The sequence below is a fragment of the Mustela nivalis genome (genome assembly GCF_964662115.1).
Source record: "Mustela nivalis genome assembly, chromosome: 5".
In the NCBI taxonomy this organism is placed as follows: Eukaryota; Metazoa; Chordata; class Mammalia; order Carnivora; family Mustelidae; genus Mustela; species Mustela nivalis.
The window spans coordinates 135,472,816-135,495,933 of NC_139024.1; the positions used below are offsets into that span (position 1 = coordinate 135,472,816).

The 23,118-nt window shown below is 48.6% G+C and overlaps 1 long non-coding RNA gene across 1 annotated transcript; it reads left to right on the forward strand.

The window, feature by feature from the left end:
• Positions 1-196: 196 nt before the first annotated feature.
• LOC309864415 lies at positions 197-22,220 on the forward strand. The gene is made up of 3 exons (XR_014311511.1): positions 197-431; positions 912-992; positions 22,027-22,220. It is a non-coding gene; the product is annotated as an uncharacterized lncRNA (long non-coding RNA).
• The last annotated feature ends 898 nt before the right edge of the window (positions 22,221-23,118 follow it).

A 23,118-nucleotide genomic window follows, 5' to 3' on the forward strand; every position in this document is an offset into this window, starting at 1 on the left:
ATGACATTTACCTGCAGAACTTGACTCCAGTTGATTGCCCAATGTGTCTGGAAAGAGTTCCTGACTATTTACTTTGGTGTGAGAGGTGAGCCCCGCCCACTCCAAAGAACTCACTGAAGTGCCTTCTAGAGAAAGCAGATCCAGGTCCCTGTGGGCTTTTTCACTGGTTTGTTTTCTGGACTAGATATATAAATTGTAGGGAGAACGCTGAGCAGAATTGCTTGGGATGATGGTGTGGAGCTTGAGTTTTGCCTGGAGGGAACAGGAAGGAAGGGGGCTGGAGCAGCACTCAGTTCCTTCTCAAAATAGATATTGAATGGTATTAAATTCCATTAAAGTATGAGTTTTCTTGGAGTACCCACATGCCTCCAGCTGCCCCTGCTTCCTGGTGAGAAAGAGGCGGGTTTTCTGTCGAGCTCTCTGAAGAGGAGGTAAGGAAGACAGAGGCTGCCAGGGTTGGGAGGGTGTGCATGAAGGCACTGACGTCCTTGAGGGAGCAGGAGGGCTCTACAGGCCTGGGTATTCCTGGGGTCCTGCCCAGTGGCCTGAGGGAGTCAGACGGTGAGACCAGAGTTGACCGCCCCACACCCCCCATGACTGTGGGATGAGTCACAACGGGGGAGGGGTTCTGGCGTAGTCCAGGACAATGACATTTCATCTGTAAGTCTGAGAAGTATAGGGACATTCTTTCACAGGTGGAGAGAGGACCTGGCCCTGCCCACATCCGTTACCCATCAGACTTGTGTTTTAAGTCTGAATTTTGACAGAACTTCTTTGTCATGAGAAAATTAACAGGATAGGAGTCATTCAACTAACGGGTCTAACGAATATACCAAAGGTTTAGTCAAGCTAATGTCTGGGGCAGAACACAATGAGCAAATGTATGACTTGCTCACCTGTTTTTGCATCAGGTCTCTAGACTGAGTGGCAGCTGCTGTGGGAACCCTGCGTGATTCAATCTGAACGGCTTTGGACCAGCTCCTGTGCTGTAGGTAAATGAAAGGAACGGGCCTACTTCTGGTTTTTGGTGTGCTTCCCATGTTTTAGGGAGTTATGTCTTGTGCCCTAATGGATGTATGTGAGGACAGACTCTGGGCCATGCTCAGCATCCAAGGGGCATAGGGAAAGGACTGGCCTCATGAAGGGGAGGATAGATCTGCTCTCACCGATTAGTAGGGATGGGTGGGCGAGCTGCAGACGACCTGAGCTCACAGAGCCGTTGTCGAGAATGAATGAAATAATGCGTGCAACCTGTCCTGGAGAGTACATAGGATGTATTGTCCTTTGTATATACATACACACACACGTGATGGTAGATACATACCACTGTATTTAATTATAACATATGAACACTCAGTAATGGACAACAATAAGTTATTAGATTATAACACATTGTTATATAATATTTTATGTGTGATGTATCATTATATCAATGTCTTATGTGTATATCACTTTATGTTAATATATTATGTTTAGTATATTCCTATATTGTTACGTTAACAGATCATGTATAATAATTTATTTTTAGTAATTTATTATTAAGCATTGCATTTTTTTATTTTATTTTATTTATTTATTTGACAGAGAGAGATCACAAGCAGGTAGAGAGGCAGGCAGAGAGAGAGGAGGAAGCAGGCTCCCGACTGAGCAGAGAGCCCGATGCGGGGCTCGATCCCAGGACCCTGGGATCATGACCCGAGCCGAAGGCAGCGGCTTAACCCACTGAGCCACCCAGGCGCCCCAATTAAGCATTGCATTTTAAATAATACTACCATTTAATTTTATATATTGAGCTAGTGTATGAAATTGAATATTATTTTGTGTTGGTATATTATATATACATAGTACATATATACAGTACCTATTATTGTGAGCAAGGGTCTCACGGTGGAATGTTCCGGTCTGTTTGAGGAGAGAAGAGCAGTCAGTCTGCTCTGTATAGCCCGTACAAGGACACAGAGTGGGCAAGGAGGATGCAGGGGATTTTAGGATTACTGTTATAGGGCTCTGTGGGGATCTGAGCTGCATTCAGTACAAAAGGGGACACTTGCTCGTCACAAGCATGTACTAAGCTCTTCGTGCAGGCCAGGTGCTGTGCTAGGTACAGGAGAAGCAGCCACAAATGACATGGGGGGGGTACCCTCCCTAATGGAGACCACCCATGCTTGGAGACCTGTGAGGAGTCAACCTGAGAAAGAGAAGAGAACTGCAGGGTATCCCAGGCCACACAAGGAGGGGCTATGGCCCCATAGCTCTGGGTCTCAGGACCTGGAGTTAGGTAGGTGAGTGGTAAAGAAAAGGGCTGGCTGGTGCACAAGAAAGGAGAGTTTCAGACCAAAAGGCAGACCCTTTGAGATGCCCAAGGGGAAAGGGGGCTCTTCAGGAGCAGATAGCTGGGGGGAGCAGGCTGAGATGTGGCTGGGACATGTGCATTTGAGAGGCCTAGGCTAGGGGTCCAGTGCCAAGTTCAAATGCGCTGCGAGAGGAGAGAGCCCAGCAAGAAGCTGGGGTTGCTAAGGCAGATGGTGGGGTATTGAGGGGCCTCTGGGTGGGTGACGCAAACCAGCAGCTGGGGGAGTTCAGATTCCGTGCTGTGGACAGCCGAGGCAGCCTGAGGAGCTGGAGCCGGGAGCGGGGTCAGGCTGGAGGCTAAGGAAGACCTGGGCCAATCATGGAAGCCAGGGCAGGGCCACAATGCAGAGGGGTCCAGCAAAGCTGGCACCGGGTGGAAGGAAAGGAGGCATCAAGAAGACTGGAAGGTTCCGGGCTTAGTGACCGGGCGGCATCCGTCATTATTAAAGATGGGGGATGCATCTTGGGAAAAGGCAGAGGTTTGTTTTAGTATTTCCAGCATCACATTTGGAAAGTTGGTTGAGCTTTTTTTTTTTTTGGATTGTTTTAGGATTCAGAAATTCAAATAGATTTATGAAACAAATATATGATTTTCGTATTAGTCACTGATAACCTCTAACTGAACAGATCACTCGATTGCTTGCTAATTGCTTGTAATTGCCAAGATCATATGTATGAACAATGTGGGAATTCCCCATCACCACACACACACACACACACACACACACACACACACTTGCATGCACACACACTTGGGCGCACACACACGCAGATTCTGAACTGTGTTACAAAGGTATATTAATCTGACTTCTGAGAATCATGTGGAAGGATTCGGATAAAGGCTAGAGGATTTTAAAAAAAGGCTAGAGGCTATGGGGAGCCCATTTTGACTCTGTAATATGATGAATGTCTTAGCAGTTAGACAGATTGACGTGAATGGAATGGTTAAAGGGCAAGCAGACCAGAGCTCTCTCGCGATGGTTCAAAGGAGGCTGATTGAGGAGATAGTCTCACGGGTGCACGAAGGGGCCGATGGCCTCAAAGGTGACTCTCAGGTCCGAGTCTACAATCCTGGGATTTCATAGCCTTTAAGAAGACACCTTGGGGGAGGGGTGCCTGGGTGACTCAGTGGGTTAAGCCTCTGCCTTCGGCTCAGGTCATGATCTTAGGGTCTTGTGATCAAGCCCGACATCAGGCCCTCTGCTCAGCATGGAGCCTGTTTCCCCCCACCTCTCTGCCTGGATCTCTGCCTGTCAAATAAATAAATAAAATCTTAAAAAAAAAAAGGAGGTACTCTGGGGGTCTTCTTTCTCCTTCCTCAATTTATTATTTCCTGCGCACAATTGCATCAAAACAGCCTATGCACAGTCTCCTTTGGGAGAACCCTGAGTTGACTGACGCTGGAGTAGCAGCTGGGCTTGATCAGTCCCCTGCTGGTCCCTCTTTTCTCCCCTTAGTCTCAGGGCCAGCATTCCCTAAAGTCCTGAACTCTAGCTTGAATAACCCTGTGGTTTTGGTAGGGTCACAGCACAGCCGCTAGACCTGGCTTCTTCCCTCCACATTACGTCCTCACACTCCATCACATCGCCCACCAACTCCCCATCCCCTCCCCCCTCCTCCTATCTCCCCCCCTTCTTACCCTTCATCCCTCCTATTCTCTAGCATCCTTCCCCCCACCACTGCCTTTGCTGCAGACCAAGGGAGCAGAATTGATGGGAGCCAAGCACTCTCTCTGCAGAGATTGCCGCAAGGCTGCAAGGAGAACTTTTCAGAAGAGCTCATGCTGCTTGGTGACCTAAAGATGGAGAATGTCAAATTACTCATTACCGTCTTCAGAAGTTCCAGTGTGAGGCCGCTGTGTCTGTCCTCTGCCCCCCGGAGTGTAACAGAGAGGCAGCTGAGAGCCTCAGCTCCTGTAATCCCCGGGGAACCCTCCATGCTGAAGCTGGCCCCAGTCCTTCCTGCCGGCTCTCCCTGCTCTCACCCGGAGCCCCTGGCTGTAGAGTGGTCTTCCTGCACCACCAGCTGCAACCATGCTTCCCATCCCTAAACAGGTCTCTCTGCCGTTGTCGCCACCCGCCAGCTGTTCCAAACCACAGACCCTGCCGAGCGAGGCACTTGACAGCATAAGCACTCGGGTGGCTGTGCACAAAGAGGTCACACTCGAAGACGGCAGGAAAATAGCCCAGGACTGAAACGCGGGCCCCTGTCCCCGGTCTGACCTTGGAGACAGAACTGGCCTTGGCATCCCTCCGGCTCCTCCTCTGTGGCTAGAGGACATGGAAAGCAGTCATCTCTGAGGTTCAGCCAGCGAGAAATCTCCATCACCTGACAGCTGACATTCCAGAAAAGAATTTAAACAAGTGTTTATTTTTCTCCACCCCTGTGGTCCTTCTTAGGTTACAAAATTAGGAAATCAAACCAAAGCTGGACGCAGAATATGCCCTTCTGGGGTGGCAGCTATTTCTAGTGTGTTACTGGGCTGCAGACCTCGCCCCTTCACCAGTGCTGGTGCTTTCTTCCTTTCAGCTGCTGCGTCTTGATACTTACAAGGGGGGACACTATAGTCCCTGCCGCCCTTCCCTCAGTGTCCTGCAACCCCCCCCCACCCCCGTGTTAATGTCTCTCTGGGACTCCCAGGTTGGCAAGGCACAGGACCGAAATGACATTCTGGGGAAAAGGAAAAAGGAAACCGATTGGAGCAAAGATAAACCAGAGTTGGAGATTCAACTGAGTACCATTTCCGGCCAGAGGGAGCACTTGGCCTGTGCTGGGCTCTGTGGATGAGTCAGCACAGGAACGGCAAACGCAGCCTGTCAGGTCCCGAATCTGTGATGGAGGGGGAATATTGATCACACTGGGGCGAAAATGAGGAAGAGAGACGGGGAGGGAGGGGGAGAGAGCCATTTACACCAGACACAGATGCAGATAAGGAGGCAAAAGGCGTTCAGCCCTAGTTTTCTTTCCCAAGAGCCTTGCTTTATCTTTACTAAGCCCCGAGCAGCTCTCGATGCCTTCCAAATAAGTTGGAGGTGAGCCGGCGTGGGAGGTGGGGGACAGTGGGAGTGCAAGGCTGCCGACGGTTTGCGAATGTGCCCACACACCTGGCCACTTCTGTCAGCAGCAACGCCTGCTCTGTTTGGATCCGGGCTACCTTCTCCTGCAGTAATAATGCCCGTTGCAGGAAAGGCGCCGAGCCCAAGGAGCTGACCCATTCACCCTTGGCTTTTTACCAGCAGATTCTGTTGTCCATGGTTGAAGTGACTATGTTGCCCGCAAATAGGGCTTCAGAGCAGGGAGCATGAAGTACATTCCAGACAGAAAGAAGGGATTCATTTTCCCTTTGAGTACAGGCTTAGCCCATCGGAGGGCAACAGTGCCGTCTCCCCCTTAGCTATGTCTGGAATGAATCTCCTGGAGATAGACTGTTGGGTGCAAAAGGGAAATGAGAAATGTAGTCTTGGAGAACTGGACACCCTGTGCCTCTACGGGTGCAGGGTTCTAGAGGGCACGCCCACAGTGGTTTTGCTGCACGTTACCCAGTACAGCATGGTATAATTAGCAACAAAACAAGCCAATGTAGCAAGCATGTATTAAACGACAGCTATGTATCAGGCACACTGTTAGCTGCAAACATGACTAAGGCTCTGAATTAGTCACACGCTTTCTCATGGTTTTGTTGGTTGTCAGGAAGGAAGTTCATATTGGAAATGCTTCACGGAACAGCATGGTAAGGAGTCACTAGAATGCTTGAAAGAACAAAGGACGTTACATTGGAATTTCACTTATTTTATGAAAGAACAAAAATAAACTGAAGCTGTTGAAACTTAAGTAAATGTTTCTTAACCACATATTCTCTAAATATAAGAGTTGACAGAAGAATTCACTGTTTGGGGTTTTCTATCCGTATGCACATGTGTACACATCGACATGTCTGGGTTTTAGAACATGATTGCTTGTCTCTTTCCACACGAAGATGAGGACATTGACATTCTCCTAGTGCTTCCGTTTCTCTTCCTCTTCCTCTTAATTCTATTCAGTTCTATTGTTATTTCTGGTTGAACTGAGTTCCCTAAAAACATATGCTCAAGTCCTAACCCCTGGTACCTGTGAATGTGACTCTATTTGGAAATAGGGTCTTTGCAGATGTAAAAATGTTAATGAGGTCATACTGGATTGCAATGGGCCCTCATGCAGCCAGCGACTGGTGTCCTTATAAGGAGTAGGAAATTCTGACCCAGACACACAGTGGAAAGAAAGCTGCGTGAAGACAGAGACTGGGGTGGTATAACCATAAACCGTGGAATGTCCAGCGTGCTGGCAAACCCCGGAAGCTAGGAGCTGGAACAGAGTCTTCCCTTCGGCCTCCAGAAAGAATCCCCCTGTCAACATCTTGATTTGAACCTGTGGCCTCCAGTGTTGTGGGGGATTCAGTTTCTGTCATGTGAGTGCCTCAGTCTGTGACTGCTTTGTTAGGGTGGCCCCAACAAACGTATAGTTATTTTTCCAATGTCCCAGTTTATGTTGTCTACCAGTGATGTTCTGTTTGGGAACTGTAATTCTTTGTTTGTTTGTTTATTAAGATTTTTTTTAGTGTATTTGACGGGGTGGGGGGTGGGAAACACAAGCAGGGGGAGCGGCAGAGGGAGGAGAGAAGCAGGCTCCCCAGTGAGCAGGGAGCCTGATCCTGGGCTCAATCCCAGGACCTTGGGACCATGATCTGAGCCAAAGACATATTCTCAACTGACTGAGCCCCCCAGGAGCCCCAGTAACCCTAATTCCTACTGGTGTGTGACGCGTGTGTTTCATGATGACATAGATTCATTGCTCACTAGCTGTTTCTTTAGGCGTGCAGTCTCCCTTTCCTCTTGCCTGTCATTTTATCCTCTCAGCTTTGAACTCTTGGTGAATTCCCCTCCCGGCCCTCACCCCCCCCCCCCCCCCCCCGCCCTGTTCTTTGTGCTATATGTTTGCTTAGCTGCCGGCCACTTCTTTCATCTGACACATGCCTGACTAGCTCTCTGCAGACCTTCTGTTTGCTCTGAATCAAAGAGGGTAACTTGACATTACTCCTTCCCTCTCTGAGACCAAGTTGTTTTTCTCTATGAGCAGTATGAAGCCTGTGTATTTCCCTTTCTGGTGCCTCAGAGAATTGCAGGTGTAAAGGGAAGAGACTCAACTGACAAGAGCTGGGGTAGTTGCTGGACCGTCTAGACTTTCTTTCATGAAAGGGAATTCCGTTCCCTCTCTGCGACAGGCCCTACTCACCCAGCTGGAGGGTATGCCCCACTCGCATGGGAACTGGGCTAAGGCTTACAGATTATTTCCCCAAAGCTATGCACACTCCGCCAGGCCTTCGGTCAGAGTCTGATTCACCCCCTTCCTTGTTTTACCCATTTTCCTCCCACAACTGATTCCACTACTCATTTATCAGAAGAGGAGAGAGAGAGACATCTCTCCTCCTAGTTTGGCTCTCAGGATTTGGGGGACCCACAGTTATGGCTCTGGGAGCCATATGGCTGCTGTCCGACCACAGGGCTCCATGCCACATTCTTCCTTGCTTTGGCTTCCGACTTTTTTTTTTTTTTTTTAAATTTATTCATTTGACAGACAGAGATCACAAGTAGGCAGAGAGGCAGGCAGGGTGGTGGTGGTGGGGAAGCAGTCTCCCTGCTGAGCAGAGAGCCCCATGTGGGGCTCGTTCCCAGGACCCTGAGATCATGACATGAGCCGAAGGCAGAGGCTTTAACCCACTAAGACACCCTGGCACCCCTTGGTTTCTGATTTTTGACATGTATGGTTTTTTTTTGGTTTTGTTTTTGTTTTTTCCCTGAGTTATACTCATTTCTCCCTTGGTTGCTATCAGAAAATTCCTTTTTTTCCCCTAGTTTAATTTTTTTCTCCCTTACTTTTACTGAGAATTGGGAAGAGATGTTCTGTAAAGCCATCTTAACTCAGAAGTTCACTACTAAAAATAATGTGCTTATCTTGAAGTTGTTTAAAATAATAGCAGCTGATGTTGACTAGGTAGATGGGTGACAATACTGTCACTCAGACTTCTAATTTCATCGTCCTTTTTGTTTTTTTGAGGATTCTATTTATTTTTATGAGAGAGAGGAAGAGAGAGCACAAGTGGGAAGCAGGGGCAGAGGGAGGGACGACTCCCCGCGGAGCAGGAAGCCCGACATCGGTGCTCAATCCCAGGACCCCAGGGTCGTGAACTGAGTCGAAGGCAGACGCTTCACTGACTGAGCTACCCAGGCGCCCCTCATTTCATCATCCTTACCCTAGAGAATCGTCGAAGAGAAAAGAACCACAAAGGATGAGTTTTGCTTGCCTTGGAGAGGGTTCTCCAGAGCAACTGAAACAAGAGGATCCGCAGGCACCCGTACGTGTATCTAACTTTTTATATCTGGAGGGAGATTCATTAGGGGCAATTGGCTCATGCGATTATGGGGCCAAGAAGTTTCACAGTCTGGGTGCAAGAGCAGAGACCCAGAAGAGCAGGGGTCCAGTTCCAGTGTGAGCGGGAGGCCCGACAACAGAGAGACCAGGGGTGTCAGTCCGGGTCCAAGTCTCAAGACAGGAGAAGATCAATGTCTCAGCTTCATGGGCAAGCAGAGAGACGGAGAACTCCTCATTCCTCCATCTTTTTGTTCTAGTTGGGACGAGGGTTGTTCTGTTTGCTCTGCCTAATCCAACAGATGGATGGGGTGCGCCCACACCGGGGAGGGTCTGCGGATTCAAATGCTAATGTCTTCTGGAAATACTTTCATAGAGACAACTAAAACCACGCTTAACCAGATGTCTGGGCATCTTGTGACCCAGTCATGTTGACACATAAAATCAACCATCGCAGGCAGTACTCAGCATGATAGCTAAGAGTTCAGATCACGGAGTCCGAGAGACACAAGTCTGAATTTTGGGCTCTGCTATACACGCTGTGTGGCCTTATTTTAGGTGACTTCACGTCTCTGTGCTGTAGCTCCCGCATCTGTAAGATGGGAACGAAAAGAGAACCACCACGAGGGCTAGTTGCGAGGATGAAAGGTGATTAGGCACGAACTAGGATCTTTGTGACTAGAAGAACCCTCGGGCTGGAAGGAATTGCCGAGTCCATCTGACTTTTCTTATGGATTATATAGGAAGAATGAAACCAGAGCCCAGACAGACAAGCTCAGCCTGTCTCTGAGGAGAGAGACGGTAATGGAATCCGTGTGTGGTGCCCAGAATGGAAATGAGAGATATACAGCAAGACTATCGGTCATTCCGTACCATGAGGGCCACTTTGGCTGGCCGCACAGACGAGTCTGGTTGTCGGGGCTGGCTGGGGCTGTCATGGGCAGCGTCTGAAGCAGGATCTAGAAGTCAGTCAGGTGCTTGGGCCCTTACGGTCAGATGACTCTACGGGTGTGAACTCCTGTATTCATCCCAGTGGGGGGAGGGTCTTCACATTCCCTCGCTTCTCCATTAATCTTATCTTTTCGCTTTTACCAAATATGCCCTTTTGGGGAGGAATTTTAAAAAAGCAATCAGGTGAGTGCCGTGGGAGCCCTGCCATCATCAATAATGGTGTCACTAATCAGTATGGTTTTATTCATCACAACAAAACTTCTGAGCACGAGCCCTCACCAGGCATTCCCTCCTTATCTTTACATGACCTGCGGCAGCGTAAAAGGCTTTTCCCCTTCTTTGGGTCATCCGTGGGGAAATGGAGCAACAACAGTGGTCAACTGCGTCCAAGAGACACTCAGCAACAGAATAGCTCAACCTGGAGATCACCTCCTGAGACAGAAAGGGTCAAGCCCCTCGTGTCTGCTTGCCGACCTCACTGTCTCTCAGGTGGGCTCGTCCCCACCCTCCCAAAGTTCGGGAGCAGGGCTCCTCGGGCAGAGGTCAAGACTAGTTGACTTTGTCTGGCCATGGATCGTGCATGTGGTTCCAGTCACCCAGAGAGCTGGTGCAGGGACTCTCATTTCAATATGGTGTCTTCCAAGGAAGCAGCTTTATGACTTAAATCTCAAGCCCTCTCCTCGGCGTCTTCCCAGCACACCTTCCATTTGGTTTCCGAGGCATCGGTGGCTACAGGGGTGTTCCTGTGTGCACCATGTTGTGACTTAGCTTGCTATCTGTCCCAGCCCTTGTCATTCTGTCCTGAACACACTAGGTGCTCAATACATATTTGTTAAACTGACTTAGAGCAATGAATCCATTCATATGCAGAGAATAATGGTTTGAGAACTGAAGATGTTCCAAGCAGATTTCGGAGGCAATACCAAAAGGAGTTTTTTTTGTTTTGTTTTGTTTTGTTTTGTTTTGTTTAAGTGTGGGGTCAGAGAAATTAAGGAACACTGGCTGCCATAAAGGCTTGATACAATAATGGTTTATCTTGTCATTACATCCCAGTGTAGGTCTGGGTGCCTCTTCTACAGCGTCTGGGCTGTTCTGTTACTGTCCCACCAGCAGATAATTCCTATAGAAGGTCCCACTTCTGAGTCAAATACAGGTCATAAAAGTTCTAACTTCAACTGAAACTGTCTTGTGTCTTCTACAAAATGCTAGACTTACAACATAATTAAAAAAAAAAAAACCCACAGTATTTATGCTAGTGATCAGGGCAGCCTCATTAAAAGTGTGATTACATCCAAATTGTCTTTATAAAGTCATTTTGTTCTTTAAAAAAATGTATTAAATAGATAATGGTGCATTGAGTCTCATGCTATATGATGTGTGGAATGCAAAAGAAGTAGAACGCATTGCCTACAAAAGTTAGGAATCTGTCTGCAGGAGGGGATAACGGGGTACTGTGGGAATGAGTAAAAAGTGAGAGTCTCCTGTTTTATGGTATCTGAAGTTAGGGACTGTGAACACGCCATTGGTTTTGTTAGAAGTGGGCACATGGTGGGGTAAAATGGTGGTCTAATGGGCGGTTTGCTGAAGTAGAGAACAGATTTAATACAGTAATATTAACAATGTGTTTAATGACCTTCCTTTTTTGAAATGTGACAATATGTGGTCAAAGAAGAAGGTGCAGGTTTAAGAAGTTAATATTTATAAAGCGTGAAAGACACAGTTGTTAGGATAACTTTTTTTGTGAGTGGGGCTTGGGAGGCAGGTTGGGAGTGGGCTCAGGGGTTTGTGTTTGTTTCTTTGTTTTTGTTTTTTTGGCTTGGCCAAAAGATCAGTCATATTCCTGTGTACCCTGTTTTGCCTAAATCATGTGCTGGTGGTTCTGGAAAAAAAAAAAAAAAAGGAATAAAGAAAATGTGTGTATTTGTGTCAGCCAGAACTCTTTCCTGTGATGTATTAGCATTACTTCAGCTATAAGTATAATTTTTGTTTAAACCTAGAAGCAGGACAACAGTTTTCCCACACTCTGCCCTGACGGAGGAAAAGAAATTGCTTCAACAATGTGTTTACTTTTTTGCCTGCCTCATTGTCAGTAATTATTAAGAGGTAGTGGAGTTTACATGTTTTTGGAGGAAAATATGAATATTTAATTTAATCTTAATATCCCAACTATCAAATTAAAAAAAAAAACGGTGGGAGTCTCAGCAGGGTTGAGTCAGGGTTCTTTAGGAGCCTCTTGGAGGGAATCCAGCTGGGTCCGAGGATGATTGGGAGAGGACAGGCAGGTGAGCACTTTCCAGGCAGAGTGGGCTGGGGGAGGGCTCAGGAATGGAGCTCTGGTAGAGGGACTAGGATGGGAAAAGGCACTGAGGCAGAGAGAGCATGGCGCATTCAGAGATCTGAACGGTTTCCCGTGGCCTGAACATTTGGGCGGAGGAGACCAGGGAGACAAGAGTGATGCACAGGGGTCAAGCCTGAAGTCCTCCAACAGTGAAGGCTGCTTCGGCCTCTTGGACTTTATCTTCTCTTCGCTGGGTCTAGCCTTTTCTTCCCAGGCCTGCGACATTGTCTTGGGTCCTACCCCCCTGCTCTCAACCATCTGTCAGGCACAAAACTCCATGATCCCAGGTGAGCTGTTAGACAAATGCAGGTGTTCATAAAATAAAAGATAAGCCACTGAACTGGAAGAAGATATTTGCCACATGTGTAACCAATAAAGGTTTAGCAACCAGAGAACATAAAGAATGACTGTAAGTCAATAAGAAACAACTCAGTAGAAAAATTAGGCACAGCATGGACGAGGTGTTTCACAGAAGGGAACCATGAATGGCCAGTAACAAAATGACAAGATGCCCACCAGGTCAGTCCCCAGGAGGATTAGAATTCAAGCTGCTCTCTCAGCCCAGTCTCTTTCCGTTTTTGTTCACAGACATTGAAAACCAAAGTGCCTTTCGGATCCAACGGGATGGCACCCCGACGGTGACATTTCCGGTCTTGGCTCAGGTTGGGAGAGAGGATATTTGGGACAAAGAGTCCCTTGTTTTTCAGATTTCAGCAAGTGAGAGACTACTACCTTCTTTTATCGTTAAGGAGGAAAAGGCTGCCTATTTGGTTAATCTGACCACTTTGTTTAGGTTAATTTTAGTTTCCACAGAATAATGAATGCAGCTGCCCGAGTCCCTGGGAGCTGCAGGCTGAAGCTGTCATGGTAATGGGGTCCTGACAGAGTTTTTCCAGCCTCAGCTCATGCAGCCCTTCTATAATTTCTCCTCCCCTGCCTCTTATACCCTGTACTCTGGGCACAGGGAACTATTTAAGCCCTCTGACTACGCCACAATATTCTAAACCCCGAAACTGTTGCATATACCTCCGGCTCTGATGGAATGACCTCTACCTTGCCCCCACCCCGAAAACTCCTGCCCATCCTTCAAGACCCAGCTGAAAATTCCCTCTATGACTCATTCTTTTCCTGATCTACCCATGCAACATTAGTGTGGTCCCTCTTCTGGGTTTCTGTTGCACTTAAAACAAAAGACAAGTCTCTTCTGTTATAGTGCTTGTCTCATTGTGTTGTTACTATCATATATCATTTGTCTTCTGCTCCCAAGCGTGGGACGCTGAGGCTGGGAATTGTGTCTCTTCACTTTTGCATCAGGATGGTGCCTGGCCTTTGAGAAGTAAATGAGGAGTATCCTTTTACATGAGAATGAACGTCCAGAAATTCTCTGAATATTTTTAGGATGATCCTTTAATCTGCGAGGCATGGGGTGTCCAGGAAGAGGTTGCGCTGTATGGCAGAATTGGGTCCCTGCAGGTTTTTACGTGCTGCACATTTATTCCATACCAGCGAGCTCCCATAGATTGCTTAACTGCAATTCTGCAGGGAAGGGAAGATGCACAAAGTGTTTTCAGCATGTACTTTTAAGTTTACCTTTCTGAAAATCTCCTAGGAACTGCTTTTACCTAAGGGACACAATTTGGCACTCTGAGTATATTATTTAGGTTTCTGTGAAATCCTAGATGAATCCTGGACCGTCATTGTCATGTTTCTGAGAGACGAAGGCAGAAGGTCAGACCAGGGTAACAGAGAAGTTCAGCACCTGGAGAGCACAGTGCTGTCCCCAGGCTTCCTCACTCCCCCTCCACTTTGTGACAATGGAGCCAGTTTCTAACGAGGGCTGCAGAGAAAGGGTCAGCTGGCCTATTCATTATGGGCTCCTTCACACCAAGCTGACTTGAATCCCACTGGGCCTGGAAACCACCACAGTCCTTCTGAAAAGGGCTCTTTTGCCCCCAGTGTTCTTCAGGGGTGGTGCTCCCCTTCTAGAACTTTCTTTCAGAAGGGACCTGAGTTCGCTCAGCATGGCAGGGGAGGTAAATGGGTGATCAAGCCCACTTGGGAACTGAGCACCAATGACGGATGGGCCCCAGGGGGCAACTGAGTCTTAAGGAAGGACTGAGAGTGTCGAATGGGTCTGCTGGTCAGGCGGCCACGGTGCGGGGGGCCTGCTGATGGGTCCCGTCAGAGCGCGTGTGGGCTAGAGTGCCTGAGAGTGGATGCACCTTTGGAAACAGATGACAATGAAGGTGCTGGAGCCCGGCCCACTGTATACAGTCGCCCCGCTCATTCTCCGCAGCCAAGGGGCTGCTGTTCACTGGGACTGCACAGGGATGAGTGTGCACTTGTGGCTTTGGGCCTTCACATGTCTAGCTCCATTAGGGCAGACTATGTTCTCCTAGGCCAATGGGGCCAAACTCTTCCCCCAAGGCACATGGACCCATTTTCCTCACTGCACTGGGTTGGGCACAAGTAACGGGGAGGGAGGGAGGTAAGCCCAGGAATACTGTGCTTCGGGCGGCCTGGGCTGAGCTCTGCTCACAAGGGCCTGCTCAGTGGGAAAGGGGCATGTAGAGGATGGTTCTGGAGTTAGTGAGACCCAGCCGGGAGTTCTTCCTCTGTTGTTACTGTGACTGGCGCTCCTGACTCGTGCATCCCACCTCCCCCTGTTCCCGGATCGCCGCTCAGGAGCACCTGAGTTTCTTTCTTTCTTTCTTTCTTTCTTTCTTTCTTTTTTTTTTTTTTAAAAGATTTTATTTATTTATCAGAGAGAAAGAGGGAGCGCGAGCGAGCACGGGCAGACAGAGTGGCAGGCAGAGGCAGAGGGAGAAGCAGGCTCCCTGCCGAGCAAGGAGCCCGATGTGGGACTCGATCCCAGGACACTGGGATCATGACCTGAGCCAAAGGCAGCTGCTTAACCAATTAAGCCACCCAGGCATCCCAGCACCTGAGTTTCTTGTCTCCAGAGTGTACTGTAAGCCTGTCTGCTTTCGGCCCTAGAGAGGTAACGCTCCCCTGGGGTTGAGCACTGGGTAGTGGTGGCGGGGGTGGGGGTGGGGGGTGCATTCTTCATGTGCTATGAGAACACATGCTTGTGTTGACTTCCTTCTTTCCTACCCTACCCTTCCGGACTTCCTGGGATCAGCTCCTAAGTTACTGACTGGTACAGTCTGTACTTGACTATCTTAGGCTCTGCTCTGTCTCCCTCTTCTGGGAGGGAGCCCAGACTAAGAGAGCGACCTCATGCATCTGTGTCATGGTTGTATGTGTGTGTGTGTGTGTGTGAGTGACTAGCAGGCCCTTCCCAGGATCCCTGCAAGGCTGACTGAGGTGATTGGGTAAGGCATTTGGCACAGCTTGTGGCCCTCAGTAAGCATGCGCTCTCACCATTTCCTGCCGTCTCCTGGGGACGATTCCATCTACCACTGAAGGGACAACATTGGCTTTCCTGCCTCCAGACATTTCGTTATTCCCAGAAATAGTATCTTAATTAATACTTTGTCTGAAACGATCCACGGGGAGAAACACCAACTGCCAAAACGAAGTACAGTCTTGGTAAATAGGAAATAGGCAAATGGTAACACAAACAAACAAGAGACATCTGTGGGGGAACCGGCTGGTACTTTGAGGTTAATTCTCCCTCCCCACCCAGAATCCGAGTGTAACTGCTTTGGCCCCAGCCTGTGACGCCCCCTACTTCGGACTGGGGGGAACCCATCTTCTTGAACTTCAGTGACAGTGGAATGGCACCAGTGTCTTGGTCTTTTCTGCACACAGAGGTCACGCAGGGACTCCTTCATACTTGCATCAACAGAGTCCTTGCTGTCCACAAAGACCTCTCCCTGCCCCCAGGCAGGTATGCAAGAAAGGGACTCACAGGCCACGCTTTGTCTGTGACATTTACTTAGCTGGCGGCGGCCTGTTTGAACAATCCTAGCCCGACAGTCCCTGTCCTGTTGTAGAGGGCTCGATCATGTGATTAAGCAAAACTTCCAGAGGGCAGACTTCTTTCTGTAGAGGGAAATCTGGATATCCTCCTGGGGCTTTGATTGGGAACATGGTTTCCTTAGTGTTCCATGTGTGGGGACGGCCACGAAGCTAGAAACAGGACGCATCTGTGGCCACTGGTCAGGGCTAACTTCTTTTAACCTGCCCTTGGCTGTGAGTTCACCCCAGGCTCCCGCTCCCAAGGCCTCCAGGAACCCCCTGGGAAAGGACTGTGAGTTCATACACCTCACCTGGCGATTCAGCCCTGCTGACACTGGAGTAGGTCAAATTTAAGGGTGAATTAGACCCATTATGGCCCTCAGAGGGCAATTAGGTTCCCGACAAAGGGATTCTCAATGTCATTGCAGAGCCTGAAAGAGTTAGTTAAGTCCACTTAGTGAGGTATTTACTACCAAGGATCTTAGGCAGCGGATAGTTGATAAGATTATCTGGACAATAAAGATAAAAGAAATCCTTGGTAGTGGAGTGAATTAACTGGACAATGCTTCCATTACCCACAGTGGAGCTGTGGCTAATAAACATTTGTTTCATATTTTGGAGTCAGGCCTGTTTATGCTGACATCTAGATGAGGGGCAGCAAACTTTTTCCATAAAAGGCTGGATGGTAAATATTTTAGGGTTTGCAGGCCAGATGGCCTCTATCACAATCAACTCTGCCAGAAAAGCCCCTATAACAAGAGCAAACCAACTGGGGTGATCGTGTGCCAATAAAACTTTATTTGCGAACACAGGATCTGGGCCGGATTTGGATTGCAGGTACTTAAACGAGAGTGAATTCTTGCAGACACACTATTTTATTGAATTATCTTACTGAATCCACTCAGTGGGCCTTTACTCCATCAGTAGATTTTGGCTAAGCATCTACTATGTGCTGAGCGCGATGGTCGGTGCCCACAAATGGCTAATAAAAGACACAGTTCCTCTCTTCATAAAGCTTATAATCAGGTCTAGTGGAGGATACAGAGAAATGAACAGGCCTGGACACTGCTGCATGAGAAGCCCTGGGTGGGTGTCGTTTCAGGTGGCGAGAGCAGAGAGGGACTCTCCCCGCTAGACTTGACAGGTCCCAGAGGAGGTGGCCTCAGAGTTGTAGCTGGAAGGAAGATGAAGAATGGGCCAAGTTGTCCAGGGAGATCTGGATTTGGGAGATGAGAAAAGGGAGAAACAGAAAAAAGGTGATGAGACCCGAAGCCTTGAATTCTGGGGCAAGCCATGAGCGGTTAGCTGGATACAAGGGAGAGGCTGAATCACACAGGGCCCAGGGAGCTATGGCACCAAACCAAACCAAACCCAGAACAAAAATTCCACTGAGAAACCTGAAGATCTAGCTGGCTTTGTGAAGCAATTCAGGAACCAGGCAGCACCTCCCCTTCATCTTGTAAATATCAGGGAGCTCCAAGGGGCTGTACAAAAAGGAGGGTTTTATAGGAAGGAGGATAGAACCAGAAACTTGTTAGCAAAAGAAAAGAATGAATTGTTCTGGTCAAGGTCACCTTCCCTTAGCGGGAGGGGACAGGGGGTTCTCAGTAGGTGGATTGCTTCATCCTCCTTTGGGGATGGAGAGGGTCCCAAGTGACAAGATTAGATCCTTGGTGGTAACCAGAAAATTCTTGACTGACTGCTGGAGAACTCCATTTCTCAGCATGGTGGAAGCTGTAATTAGATTAGGTAGTTGGCTTCAGCTTGGTGACTTGGTCAAAATGATGCCAGAGCTAACATACAGCATTATATTAGTGTCCGCTGTACAACAGTGACTCAGCAATTCTATACATTTCTCAGTGCTCATCAAGATAATTGGCCTCTTGATCCCGTCACTATCTCACCCCTCCCCCTCTCCCCTATCTGCCTCCAGCAACCACCAGTTCTCTAGAGTTAAGAATCTGATTTTTTGTGGTTTTCTTTTCAACAGGATGATGGAGGAAAGTGACACAATTGGATTGGCATGAAGAGTTGGAAACCCGTCTACCTGGGCAGCAAGGGAGGGACCGGGAGGGATTTGGCTGGGGCTCGGGAGCAGCGATCCAGGCGGGGACATGGGATGGTGGCCAGATGGGTGAGGCTAGCAGACGTGAGAGAAACGCCTGCATTCTAGTGACCTGGTGCTGAAGTAGGCAGAGATAGTAAGTCTATGTTGATGGTCAGCCCTCTTTCTCAGACGAGTTTGAGGCCTGTGAAGGTGTGGGGATGAGCATGGAGCCAAACTTGGATTTAGGGTCGAATGGGCCTTGGGAAACCCAAGGTGGAGAGCCAGGGGTGATAACCATGACGGGGAGATGAAGTTGGACTTCTGGGTGAGAGCAAGCTGGCCAGCAGGGGGGAGGGGCTGCAGAGTATGGGCAAAGAGCCAACTCTTCCACTGCTAGGGAAGAAAAGGAGGTTCCCGAGGGAGAGGAGTGAGTGTCCAGTGGTCAAGCCCTCCTGGACAGACTAATGACTTGATGAAGATTTTCTCACCCATGCCTTCCTTTCAGTCTATGCAGGATCATTCCTGTTTGTTTCAGGACAAAGCTTAGATCTATAAAGGAAGCCAGTGGAGAATCAGATTCACTCAACCAAAACTCACATTACCGTCGATTTGACTGACACACATGTCAGAAGGCACATCAGAGTCTAAAGGATCCTTAGGGGCTATCCAGCTGTCTGCACCCTTCTGGCACCTCCACCAGTTGCCCCCCCCCCCCCCGTGCGGAGGCCAGCAGTGGTTGCCATGTGAGAGTTTCACTCCTGAGTCAGGCTCCAAAACCTTGGGCAAACGACGTGAGCTGGTTGACGGGCAGAGTGAGCTGCAGGCCCGGGAGCTCGGCGTTCATCTTGGCCAGTTCTAGAGGTAGATGTGTGTCAGGCTCCATAGCCCTCCTCCCCGCCCTTGCAATGCTGGTAACTTGTGTTTTTGGCAGCTCCCAGACATGGGGCCTCACTGTACAAAACCCCAAAGGTGGGGAACAAATGCGCCCTGCACATTTTTCCTTCCTCTCTCTGCAGCTGGAATTCTTGATGAGGCATTTCTTCTAGGGCAATCCTGGCCACTCGATGTTGCTAACCACTGGCCAACATCATGGTTTCCTCGCACGGCAGCCCCATTGCCTTCTTGGAGGAATCGTTTGCCTGTCAAGGGAAGGTGAGCCGAGTGGAAGGCAGTTTTGCTTGGCTAAAATCCATCCCCTTTCTCTATCAAGTTCTCCTTTTATACTTAGGTTCTAGACAGAAATTCAGCCTTGGAGGCCAGGCAGGCCTGGGCCTGATCAGGAGCCATGGAATCCATGCCATGAGGCAGGGCAGGAGCCATCACTGTGCCTGCTCTTCATTCACAGACACCAGGCGGTGAAAGCCTGCCACAGCCCAACTCTGCTTTGGGATCTGAGCTCTCCTGCTCCTCCTTCCCTTCCAAAAGGCTTTGTGCCCTCCTGGACAGGTGATCAAGGAGGTTTCCCGGGCCATCCAGGTGCTTCCCTACCATATTACTTCTCTAGGGTTGTCACAACATGGGCTACAGACTGGTTGGCTTAGACAACAGAAACAGGATGCACCTTTGACACCTGGCTAGGAAATCTCAGCTAGCTATCCAAGTTCATTGCTTACATGTTCTATTTTGCACAAAGCCATAGAGCACAATTGCGCCAAGCCCTCTGCTACTGCGTAATAAGGATCACCTTTCTGACGGTTTGTCATAATCTGCTCCTCACTTCTGGCTGAGAACTCACCAGAAGCTCCTGTACGTTCCGGTTTCTAGCAACATCCTGTTCATAATGCTGTATGCGTTCTCTAAGAACATGCAGCAGTTAATTTCCCTACAGCTGTCCTTTCTTTCTAGACCCTCACCAGAATTGTCTTTGACACCCATATTTCTACCAACAATTTTTCAAGGTGACTTTGGTTTTTCAAACATAGCTCAATACTTCTCCAGGCCTCTACCCATTACCCAATTCTAAAGATATTTCCACATGTTTACGTGTTTGTTAGAGTAGCCCCCTATTTCCCAGTACCAAAATCTATATTAGTTAGCTAGGGCTGCCTTGTGCTCACCACAGACGGGGCAGCTCAAACAACAGTCTTATTGAGTCTTACTTAGTCTTAACTGTCTGTGAGGGTTCACTTTTTGTGTCAATTTGACTGGACCATGGAATGCCCAGGTATCTTGTCACACGTCATTCTGAAAGATTACTGTTTTAGATGAGATAACCACTTAAATTGGTAAACCCAGTAAAACAGATTGCCCACCCTAATATGGGTGGGCTGCATCCAATCAGTTGAAGGCCCAAATAGCACAAAATGACTGGCCTCCTCTGAGCAAGAGAAAATTCCTCCTCCCCGACTTCTTTTGAACTGGGACATCAGCTTTTTTCTGCCTTTAGACTTGAACTGAAACATCTGCTCTCTCTGGATCTTGAGAAAGGGCCCAGTGTGAACTCAACTTCAGCTTATACAGAAGTATACAGAGGCAACCAGGTGTTTCAAAGGGAGAATGAGGGGACAGACAAGGGATGAGTGGGGTTCTTTAGAGTCAGGGAAGAACAAAATTCCAAGAGGCAGGGTTGGGGGGGATGAGGGCTCTTTTCCTTGTGAAACCCCTTTGGGTTAGCTCTGGTGCTTGTTGAAATTAGGTTTCGACCCTTTCACAGAGGCTGGGAGAGGGACCCTCTTCTGGTGTTGGCTGGAGCAAATGATTTGGCAAATCATTGCAAATTCCTTTGGCAGCCTCAAATTTTCTCAGGTGGGCACTTTGAGGGGTGCTGGGGTTATTAGTCAGGTGTGGCCTCGAGCTATTAGCAAATATGTCAGTGTTTTGATCAAGGCCAAGGTGGAGGCCTAGTTGAGAAGTGGGCTCAGAGGAGCCTGGCTAGTTTGGCCAACAGAATGATTACTTCTAACCAGAAGCCCTAGAGCAGAGGGCCCCTTCAGAGCCCTTGTACTCAGAGGGGAGGCCACGGGCTCTGTGTGACCAGCACTGGTGGAGCTGCCTGGGCAGGGGCCTGACCTCAGGGCACAGTTGCTTTCTCTGTAGAGGCAATTCCTCCCAGTGGACAGTCCCTGGCTGCCCTGCTCCCCACCACCAGGAAAGCAGTTCTCAAAGGCTTGGCAAGGCTGAGAATCCGCAGGTTGAGAAGTCAATTCTTGCAGTCAGGTGGCAAGATCTGAACAGGGCAATGGCAGCAAAGCCATCGCAGTTGAGCAGCCTCAAGATTTCTTCACTTCGTTGTCAGTATTGACAGGGATGGGAAGTGGACAAAGGCACAGAAGGCAAAAGGAACCACAGTGCATTCGCTCGGCTTCCACGAACACTGTGGGTTTACTGTCCCACACCCTGTGGGGTCTCAGTGCTATGGGCAGGCACCACACTCATTTCACTTCATACTTACAGTCTTCATGGGTTTTATTTAAAAGTAACTAGGCCTTCACAAAGTTGGTTCTCAGTCTTCCTCATGGTGGTGAGGACTTTGAGAAATATTGGACAGTACTGGGGTGTCCCGCTTTTCCACAGCATGGATCTTAACAAAGGCCCCCAGGGTTTTTATTCTAGCAACAGGATGCTGTCCCTCTGCACCAACCCAGGAAGGGCGAGCCCTCTCTGCCCATCTTTGTCATCTTGTGGGAACTTACAGGTCATCCAGAAATTATGACAGCAACGTCTGCAGGAAAGATTTTGGTTTTGTTCTGTTCTGCTTTGTTTTCAGCTTTCATTGTACGAGCATGAATGTGGAAGCTCAGTGGGAACCATTTCTTTTATGATTATTCTAATCCCGGAAGAAAAGTCAACTGCCGTTTGGAGCGTAAAGAACCAAACTTTGACGCTCATTTCACCCGGTTGCAGGAGGCCCCTTTGTTTGGATCTGGGGGGCTTAGGTCCCACGTGGGACCCTCTTTTCCTTTTCCCAGTGCATGGAGAGTGCACCTGTGCTTCATGGAAGGCCCAGCCCTGCTTCTGAGCCTAGACAGTCAGCCCATATGTTTACCACACTGCACCATCTTTTTTTTTTCAGATTAAATGAATTGACAGATATTAAGAAGAGCCTTGAGAGGATTACTGGAGTATTCCCAAGGCTTCCTCCACCTTGCTTTGGTGTAGGAGATCCCAAAACATATGCCCATCATCAGCGTCCCTAGAAATTGTTCAGAGACCCAGAAAGCATCCAGCGAAGTCTGTGTGATCAGCAACCATGTTATATTTCTTGAGGAGGGGGAGAGTGAAACCATATTCCAAGCAGTATGACATTAAGAGACTGTAATTCATTAATCAGAATAAAAGATCAAAGTTGTAACATTGCAAGAAAGTGGGCTCCATTTGTTTGGGAAGTGAATTTAAGGAAAAGTACCTACTCTTTGAATTTGTGGGTCAGAATGGCAGGTTGAATTGCAAAATAAACCCCCTTACTCTTTCATTAACCTAACTTCCCAGGTCGCGGGGGCACAATGAGGATCTTACCAGGGGCCTACGGCTGGGAATGAAGTGTTCTTTTTCCTTTCCTAGAAGCACATAGAATGCCAGTGCTCCACAGCCTGGGTTAGAATCCTGACTCTGCTGTGGTCCTGTAGGCAAGTTAACAAACCTCTCTGTGCCTTGGGTTCATCCCCTTTCGTGTGGGAATGGTGGTGGCTTCTAACTCAGGAAGTCTTTTCAGTATTTGACGAATTAGTGGTTGCTGAGTACCTAGTGACTGGCATAGGGTAAGCAGCCCACAAAGTTAATATGATTTCCCTCCTGTCTGGGGGGTGGAGGTGCCCCAGGATCAGGCGAGTTGTCTGCGAGATCAGCACCTGTGACACACAGTAGCTGTAGAACAAGTCCATGCCCTTGAGCTGGTGGTTACATTAATCACATTTTCTTATTTTCAATGTGAGATTTTTACAACTTTCATAAAAAAATGGGGCTCCTGAGCTCAGCCACCATGGAAGGGTGTCATATAGTATTCAGTGGGTATTTCAGAAGAGGGGCTGCGTTGCAGGCTTCCCTTTTACCTGTACCCGGGGAGTCCAGAGCCCTGAGCCAGCTGCCCTTAGGTGATTAGCGGTGGGCGGTGAACTTGCCCGTGCAGAGCCGCGGACGAGCCTGGAAGATCTCTTTCTTCACCTTG